Source organism: Harpia harpyja, chromosome 1 (assembly GCF_026419915.1).
Source record: "Harpia harpyja isolate bHarHar1 chromosome 1, bHarHar1 primary haplotype, whole genome shotgun sequence".
Classification (NCBI taxonomy): Eukaryota; Metazoa; Chordata; class Aves; order Accipitriformes; family Accipitridae; genus Harpia; species Harpia harpyja.
The window spans coordinates 48549935-48559470 of record NC_068940.1 but is presented as its reverse complement, the minus strand read 5'-3'; the positions used below and the strand labels follow the sequence as shown (position 1 = coordinate 48559470).

General features: G+C 42.8%; 1 long non-coding RNA gene across 1 annotated transcript; it reads right to left on the bottom strand.

The window, feature by feature from the left end:
- Nucleotides 1–777: 777 nt before the first annotated feature.
- LOC128144229 (uncharacterized) lies at nt 778–6502 on the bottom strand. The gene is made up of 3 exons (XR_008236011.1): nt 5808–6502; nt 3653–3781; nt 778–988 (listed from the first exon to the last, which is right to left on the bottom strand). It is a non-coding gene; the product is annotated as an uncharacterized LOC128144229 (long non-coding RNA).
- Nucleotides 6503–9536: the final 3034 nt, after the last annotated feature.

Below are 9536 nucleotides of genomic sequence, written 5' to 3'. Positions count from 1 at the left end.
AGTGTTGGTAACACATCTTGTCCCCAGGGCTATACTAATTTCTAGAGGCCCATCTTTCTAGGTTGACCCAGCAGCATGCAAATAGTGCACAATGCTCATATTACCTCATTTTAAAAGACCCTGAGTACAAATTCTTTAAGAGAAAGAAATACTAATAGGTTTTTTGATACTAATGGGTTAATCACATTGTTTAGGAAGGAAAGAGAAGAAAGTTTTCATCTTTCTTTAAGAAGGAGCCAAGAGCTCAGCTTGCAGATGTCTGCTGCCCATGGCAGCTACTGCTCTGAGAGCGTGCTGTACTGCTTCTGCACAACAGCTCCGGCTATGCCATACTGTGACAGTGTAATTTTTTTAGGCAGTTGGTCTTGGAAAACATCAACTTACCTTCCTGACCTGTTGCCAAAAAGTCGTCACTCTCCTCCCCGCCCCTGACATCAAGAGAACACTAGCATTTTTCCTAAGCAAAGACTTCAGCACCAAACAATTCCATGTGGCTCAAAAACTTGGCAAATGCAAGAACAGCTCACACAGATGGCCACAATATTCTTACTTCAGAACTGTTACCAACAATATACTGCTGTGGTGTTAGAAGCACATATCCAGGTTAAAGCTTAGCCTTCTCACTGCACAACTGTTGTGGATAGTCTAGCTGGGAAAGGATCAGCCCAGTGAGTCATGCCTAGAAGTATTATTAAGTATCTCCAATACTTGCACAGCTCCACTAGCTACCAAACAGCTTTGAGGCTGGACTCCTAAAAAATTATTTATCTCAGCTGTTGGAAGTGTATTAATAAGTAGGTTCAGATTTGTTCTCTGAACTTCCCAATCAATTTAATCTTCTTGCAGTGAGATCAATTTAAAACTAACCTGGTATCTATCCCTTCATCCTAGTTTTCTTACCTTTGCTGCAAATATCCTTCCCTGATTAGATAATGAATTTTGCAGGCTCAACTTCCTGTAATCAGTAAAGCATATGCCACAATGTAAGCTGCAATGCAAAACAAAGCATGAATTCACCGTATTCAGAAAAACAAATACATAAAATGAACATATGTTTCCTTTCAGAGACTTAGTAGCTTACTTGACTACCTCTGCATTTACCTTGGCTTTTAAAAACCATCCATCTGAGACATTCCAGTGCACATAGCTCACAGCCTTCAGCAAATCCAAATTCACACCTCTTGGAGAGCTGTATAAACTATCTCCCTTTCACAAGTGGGACAGCACATACGGACAGATTAAGTATTCTTGTGCTGCACAAGAGAAATGTGCAGCGTATCAGGGAACCAAATGAAAACTGCCATTGCACCATGCAACTACTCGTTACACTATGGCACATCTGCACCTCTGCTTGTACAGATCTCCTGGTTGTACAGATCTATGCTTAAAAACTCTTAGTCTCTTCTTTTACCCCACTGGCCTCACGACTTCCCCTCTTCCACCGCTAACACTCCTGCTTTACACCAGTGCCACGTATGTCTGCAGCTCTCCTGCCAGAAGTACATTATTCCCAAAGCAACTTCTCCTATAATAGTTTAGCTTGAAATTTGTGGCTTTGAGAGTGAAAGAAGGGCTGGTGTGTCCAAAAGTCCTTTCCACTTTTTTTTCTCTTCACCCGTTCATACAAACCTTTCTTAAGGCCTTCATGACTGCAATGCAGCCACTAATCACTACTGTGTCTTCTACTGGGAGAAAAAGTTTGATCTGAAACCAAACATTGAGATCCCAAAAGTGAACTGCAGAAAGAAAACTAAGTCTAGAGTTGAACCTTCACCTCTGAGGTGGCCTGGACCCAAACCTCCAGCATGAAAGCACATGGAGAGAGCACCATGTAGCTGCCAGAGACATGAGGGCTGAATAAGCACTCTTTCCATGTCAGTTCCGTATTTTAAATCCATCCCTGTTTTCCTGTCTCACAGCCCTGCATCACCATGTGAAAGTCTGCTGGTTTGACTGAACTACTTATTTTTGTGTCTTCACAGCCAAGGCCTTTGTGCGTCAGGATGACATTGTCTCGAGAGTTCCGTAAAGCAGCCTATCAGATTTACTGTTTTCATCTCTTACGTATTGTTGTTTTAACATTTTCTCAGCGTCAATCAATCTTTCTACTTTCTTGCAGATATCCCAGTCAGGAAATCCAATCCTCACACTGTATTAAACTAGCACTTTAACTTATCAGTAATACCTTAAAATGGTTTTTATTGTACAGTAAGAAAACTTCTGGGAAAAAAAAAAAATCTTAACCCAGTGGATTTCTCATCTCTAATAGTCTGTGTTTGAAAGTACAAGCTTTGCTGAACTGTATTAATCCCCAAAAATAGTGGTAATAATTGCATACTAATACCTCCATTTAGGTAAGGAAAGGGCAAGGCTAAGAGCATTGAGCTGCAGGGATTTTTGTGATGCTGTTGCTGATGAGTTTATACAAACTCCTATTTTGATTGCACTGGTAGTGCAATGATGAAGGTAGTGGTGCAAGTTCAAGAGAAACTTGAACTGGAAATCATGAACATTCCTTTGTTCTATCACTCTTTGATGTAATGCTTATTTTTCCACTACTAAGGTAGTCTCACTTGTTTCTCTTTTCTTTTCAGCTAGGGCAGATCTAGCCTAGCAAGGTTTCACTTGAGGACTGTGGGAACCGAATAGGGTCACATTTCCATTTCCAGGAGATGCTGGCTCCTGAGCAGAACAAACATTCATCCTGCTTAATTCCAGCCTGATAAGAAATGAAACCTCTAGACTAAGAAAACCAGTCATTCAGCTGGTTTTGAGTAAAGAGAAATAAAGTTTTACAGAAATTTTTCCCCCTCTTCTAGGATGCAGTGAAAATAGCCTTTCTCTGCCAAGCCAGGAGAGAGAGTCTAGATGACAACTCAAACTGGACATCCAGCTTTTAAATGCTAAGCTGAAGAAGATTAGTCTGTTCCTTGGATTCAAAGCAACTCATTCCTGCCAGGACAGCTAAAGAAATGAATAGCTACTGGGCATCTCTCTCAGCTGCAGTGCTGGAAAAAACAGGAGTGAAACTACCTACTAGAAGAAAGGCCACTTGACAGCTTGGCTGCTTTCTTGTTTTGTATTTATTCTGTGACAATATTGATAGAGGGAGAGAAAAGAAAAATACTGTGGTCTGCTAAGCCAGAGAATGAGCAGATATTTCACTGTTGTCAAAAGGAGAGCATGAAATAAAGAGAGCGAGCTGAAATAAAGAGAGGAATCTGATGACAGACAAGCAGGGTTCATGAAAAAATACACATTTTAAAAACTTTAAAATTAAATCTAAATATTAAATATGCGCACATTTCTGTTAATCTTTTCTTTCACCGACAAGGATGCAGCTGCTCCACTGAAGCAAATCATCTGCCAAAGGAAACGGGCTATGGAAACCCTCTCCCAAAAGGCAGGTTTAAAATCAGAAAAGAAGAGCTGATGTCTAGCTGAAGTGCCTGATTAGGGGTCTGCTTCCCTAGTCTGAAGCGGCCATGGAGACCCAAGTGCTAAGCCCAAACACTACAGGTGCCCACGAAGGCTGTCACCATCCCCTAATTGCTCTGACAGCATGACTCCTTTCCCCCATGCATACAGCAAGAACGACTGCCACCAGAGAAGAGCTCCACCAAAAAAATATTGGGTTGACTGGCTCGCTTACCTCCTCCTGTGATTTTAACCTCACGTTTTTGCAAATTGACCAGAATCCCCTTGACTTCAGCAGGGACCAGATGAACCCCATTCGAGAGAACAGTATCTGAGTGTTAAACATCTGCCTTTCCCAAGTTAGCTTGATAAAATATAGAAGAGCGTAGGGACCATTTATTCAAGTAAAGAGTGTTTCTTTGGTTATAGATGTGCAGCTGCCTCAAGACTACCTAGAAATTAACTGTTCAGAATTTGGATGACATTAATTAGCCCTCCAGAAAGGAAATGTGTAATGTACCACCATGACCATGAATGGGAGACTTCAAGAAACAGCAATTTACACAGGGCTACAGCTGCAAACATAAAAGCATGAGCGGATGTACAACGCATGCATTCTCCTACATGGGTTTTATTTGGGTTTTATATTTTAAGCCTTTGAACTTGGTGAAGACACACAAGCAGCAGAGAGAGACATCAAACACCTTAGCTCAAAGTGTTGCAGCTACTTAAATTGGTTTCAAGCGTCTGTTCAATTTGTTCTGAAATTACCTAACAATACACTGAATACTTAAAAATGACAGCTGAAGATGGGTCATCTCCTTCTCCTGATGTACACGGAGCAGTGAGCTGTTTCTAAAAGCTCCCGTGGACTTTGAGAAGAGCCTTGTGGCAGGCAGAGACAGGGAAGAGAAGGACAGCAGTTCCCAGGGACTGTGACTCAGGTGGGCCATGGACAGCCTTGTTCCAGAGTTTTGTTTCCCTTTGGACGTTCAATGTTTCTGAGCTTTTTGTCAGGTGGACATTTCAGTGGAATTATCTTTATGCCATAATAAACAAGGCAAGGATGGGGACCACGAACCCTACATACTTTTGGGAGCCAGAATTCTGCCCACTGTGATTTAGGCAAGACAAAATCAGTAGTATTACTAAACTCTATTTTTCAAGACTCATCATGGGGGTGTTTGACATAAAACTTCACAGAGGTCTGGAAAGTAGGAACATTTGGAAATGGTAAAACCTAGGAAAGGAGTGCAGTTGTTAATCTCTGGTTCAGGTAATGATTCCAGGTCCTGGTCTCATTTTCAGACTTCAAATTTTATCATAATTTTTAAAATTGGCATTTTACTTTATCTGTAATTGTGATTTTCATGTAATAACTGGAATCCAGCTGCTAGAACTTTAAAAATAACACAACAAAATACTACACCCAATACCACAAGACTAAAGGTTTTAAAAAGGAGACCCAAGTCAGTTCGCCATAGGGTACATTGGTTGTGTTCATGACACAGCACTGTACACAGCACTGCTGCTGTATCAGGAGACCCCTCTGCCCTTCAGTCCCCAATCCTGGCCGAGAGGAGAAGTTTCTTGGAAAGAATGTGCCAGATGAAATTTCCTCTTCAAAAGAGATGTCTCTGCTGGACATTAGCAACTTTTTCATGACTGATCCACTGGGAATATCTGTTTCATTAAGTTCCTGTGGTAAACTCTGAATTGTTATCTAGTCCAGGAAGGACATTAAGATTGCATTATAATGAGCTGTCACAAAATCCTTTTTCCTGAACTCAGAAACTCCTGGCAGCTCTAGATCTTAAATCCAGTTTTACAAAAGAGTTTCAGAACATCCATGAGTTAGACTGTTCAACACACAAAATCCCCTCCACCTGCATTTCAAATAAATTTAATGTAAAAATTAATGAAATGTGGCACCTTTATCTTGTTCATATAGAAGCTAAGTCAAGGAAGGTATTTAAATCAGCATGATTACAAGTCAGTTTAGGACTGATCCTTCCCGTTATGTTATTATTGCACCTATGCAAACTGTTGGACTTCAGCAGAGTTAAATTAGTCTGTGACTGATAACGCAAATTCCTTTCCAGAAGCTCCTAATATAAACAGTCTGGTGTCTGCTTTCCTATTCTCTACAGGTCCGGGTCACTCCTTATCAGGGACTGCTACCCTGAACTGCTTTACTGCAAGAATTCAAGGTTCAAAGCAGTAACGCTGAGCACAGGCAGATATTCAAAGCAGGTAAAATCCACCTGGGAGCTGAGCGTTCAACTCGTTAGTTCTTTTGCTTCCTCAAACATTCAGGGCTGCATTTCCTTCTTTTCAGAGTTCAAGGCAGAAGTTAATTTAGTAAGAAATCAAGGCATTACATTACCTACCTGCTACAAGCTACAGTGGGCCCAGGCTGCTCTGACTTGCACCAGGGGCAAGTGCCACCGGCCACCCCTGGCAGCAGGGAGCTTGTCAAAGGTGCCGAGAGCCACTTCTGCATCGCTGACCGTCACATGCAACACATGCATGCTGGTGTGTCTCCGTCACACTTGCCGGGTGATCCTCCAGTGATTATTGCTTGCTCAGATGCTAAAGTTTCTCGTACCACGTTTTCAGTTGAAGGTGATCCGAGAGGAGGGGGCCTCATTCCTGCAATGTATTTCCCTGCAAGGTAGCAAAGGCTGTTTGCACTTTCACACCATCTGGAAAAGGCTTCTGGAGACTGAGCATGACCTTGTATGTTAATGATGGTTTGTAAGAACACTGAGCTGTGAAGTGTGAAAAGTAAACACACACATGCATGCAAAATTATGCCTGCACTTCGGGCTTCAAAAAGATGGAGAGCGTTTAACAATTTATAGAGGAAACTTCAAAGATTAAACCGCATTTCTTTAAAGAATTACCAGAAGAAGGAAATAACAGATAATAAGTAGTAAAATGTTTCCAACTGTCCGAATCATCTCCAGCACCCTCTCTTTGCATGACATTGTACAACCTGGTATTTGCAAGCACTTCCAAAAACCTGGAGACACAGTCTTTGGGGCAGCAAACCTGGAAATGCTAACAAACACTGCTTACCTCCTGCCTTCCCCCTAGTTCATTCTGCTCAATTTTTTGATTACCAAAACCATATTTGGGGTTTGATGCATTTTACATGCACAGAAAGTCTCGCTGGAGCTGAAACCACGTTCACTTAATTAAATCTGCCTGACAGATGTGATGCAGTGAGATAATGAATACGCAGCTGACAGATGTCTACGCTATGTACATACACATATTAGGAACCAAGGACACAGATTTCCTGCTATGGAAAACAGAGAGAGCGCTGCTCATTGGAGTTGAGCTCAGAGTTGCTGCAGAGCTGTTTTATTTAAGATGATGACATGGTCTGAGGGAGAATTTGGGGGAAGTTCCAGACCACCGGCTGAATGAATTAATGCCATCAGATACTCACCGCTGCTGGAAAGGGCCTTTGCTTCCCGCTTGGGCCAGGCAGCCCTCCTGTCTCCCTTGCAGTGGTTCAGGGGCTCACTGCACGCCTCCAAGCCAGGGCTCGGCAGGCAGCAGAGCCAGGGCAGGGTTTCCCTGCTGCCAGAAGGGGAGCGATGCTGCATCCCCTTTATTGCGCTCCAGCTCATCACCTCCTGTGCCTGCCCAGACAGTCCCGCTTCCTCCCCAGCCTCGGCTCTGCCACTCCTCAGGCCCTTCCAGGAGCAAGTTCAGCTCTCTACAACAGTATGCTTTACAAGGGTATGGCACATGGAATATGCCAGTCTGGCTGCAAACAGCAGCGATCATTTTATCACTCTGATTCTGTGCCAGTGAGCACTGATGGGGTGTTCTGCAATTAACACCAGAGTCAACAGAACAGCACAAAGAGAGACTGACGGGGGATGTCACTACAGGTGATGGTGGCAATGGGAATTTGACTGGCAAGTGTTGCAAACCCAGCATTCCAGTCCCATATATCATTGCACAAACTGGAATAGCCATAGAACAGCCATAGGAACCAGGCTCAGGCAAGGACTGCAGATGAAAGTAGTATTTTAAACATCACCAACAACACAGTAGGGGCCCCGCTAATTTCATAAAAATTTAAAAGCTTAGATGAAAACTACCAAAGGGAGTATGATTATCACACTACCTGGTAATGACTTCCCCACCTGATTTCTAAACAGTGGTGTTTTGATTCTTGCTGTGCAAAAATTATGTCCACAGACTGGCAGTCCATACATCCTTTGGCTGTGTGCCAGTCCAGAATTTCCTCTCGGACTCTCCGCAGGACTCAGAGCCTAGGCCAGTTTATTGTGCCAATGTCAAAGGCATGAGAAACTTGGGAGCTTCTCCTGAAGCGCTAGTTTTCAACTGGAATTAGAAACTACTAAGAAATTCAAAGTGAAAAAAAACCCCAAACTTAGGTCTCCATCTGCAGCAATCAAAGCTGAAGATTATGGGAACAGAAGCTGTGATGGGCTGGTCTCTTTCCCATACACTTCACAAAGTGGATCTGAGTTGATGCCACCCATGTCTCAGCACTCCCAAGTGCCCACAGAGTCCATCAGCCTCACAAGGATCAGAACGTGCTCAGCACCTTGCAGGACTGCACAGCCCCTGTTTGAGAAGACACTGGAAAAAATGGGTGGCACGTTTCCTTTTTACCCCAGATCAGATGCTTGCCATGTGCCTTGCAGAAGCCACACAGAAAGCACGGGAGATTCTGGGGCCATTTGCCATGTGGTTTGAAGTCCCTGGCAGTGAAGGTAGTGAGGTGTAATGCAGTCATGGAACACCAAAACTGGGACTTGAGGGGCTTCTTGTGAGTCATATAACCAACTCCACCACATGCAGGGAGGTAGATGTGTGTTTCTCAAATAATAAAAACCAGGCACATAATTCTGTAAGGGGATACAAATCCCCCCAAAACAAGCAAATAAACAAAAGAGCAAAAGCAAGAGAAGCACACGATCTCCTTTTTTTAGATGGAAAACTGCAGCAGAAAGGTATTAGACCTGTACCAGGCCTTTTTGCGCTACTAAATCCGTATCTCAGCCTCATGCACAATGCAATCCTTCCTCACACCTGTCTGTTTTGGAAGCTGTGAATCCCAAGGAAAACCAACACTAACCAAAGGAGAGAGCTGTCAGTGGGTGAGCAAGAGGTATAGCAGAAGTCTATGGCTTTTACCGCTTTCCCCATCTGGAGTGCAAATGGAGGTTGCTATTACATGGCCCCGTGTGAGGCAGGTGAGAAAAGCAGCCTCTCCTTGTTAACCTTGCTTCCTGCTGGTGTCTATGTCTTTTTGTCCTTTTGCATCTGTGGGTTAGAGGGAGACATTGCTTTGTGGGTTTATGGTCTTGGAAGATCCCTCTCTGTGGAACATTCCTGTGGGACATCACGCTATCTGAAGGACCCACACTAACTAGGCATGGAGAAGCATACACTTACTTGACGGTACCATAGTAGGAACACAAGAGTTAACATCAGGACAAGGTACTGAGATACCTATATCTGTATCTGTATCCACACTTACACACAGGCATATACATACATGTATATCTACACAGATAGACATATTTCTATTACAAAATTGGCCTAAACCCTTAATGTTTGAATCTCAGCCATAATCTGAATCACGGATTATCAATTATTCAGTCATTAACACCTTCAGCTGCCAACTTTTTCCTATGGTTTTCCAGTTGAAACCAATACAAAAAGTTATACAAAAGACTGATCAAAGTTTGATCATGTCTGATTAAAAATGGTTCTGTGCCAAGTTTGTCAAACCTATGCAAGACACAGATCCAAGGCATGTTTCTGTCCAGAATGTCATACTGGACCATTAAGGCAATTAAAATGATACAGCTACATAAAATTAAATAGAAGCTCAAGCAAACTGGGACACTCGGTTCAAATTAAAGAAATGCTGAATTACACAAGCCCAGATCTACTTATCGAACGGCTGCGTAGCATCACTTTGTGTTGTTTAATGACAGCATCACAGTGCGATTTCATGAAAGGCAAGGAATTTCCTCATCCATCCCCAAAAATCTCAGTTTGGCGTGTCAGGCACTTTAACACCGTAAATACAAGTAAGGCAATAATGACAGTAAAATGCA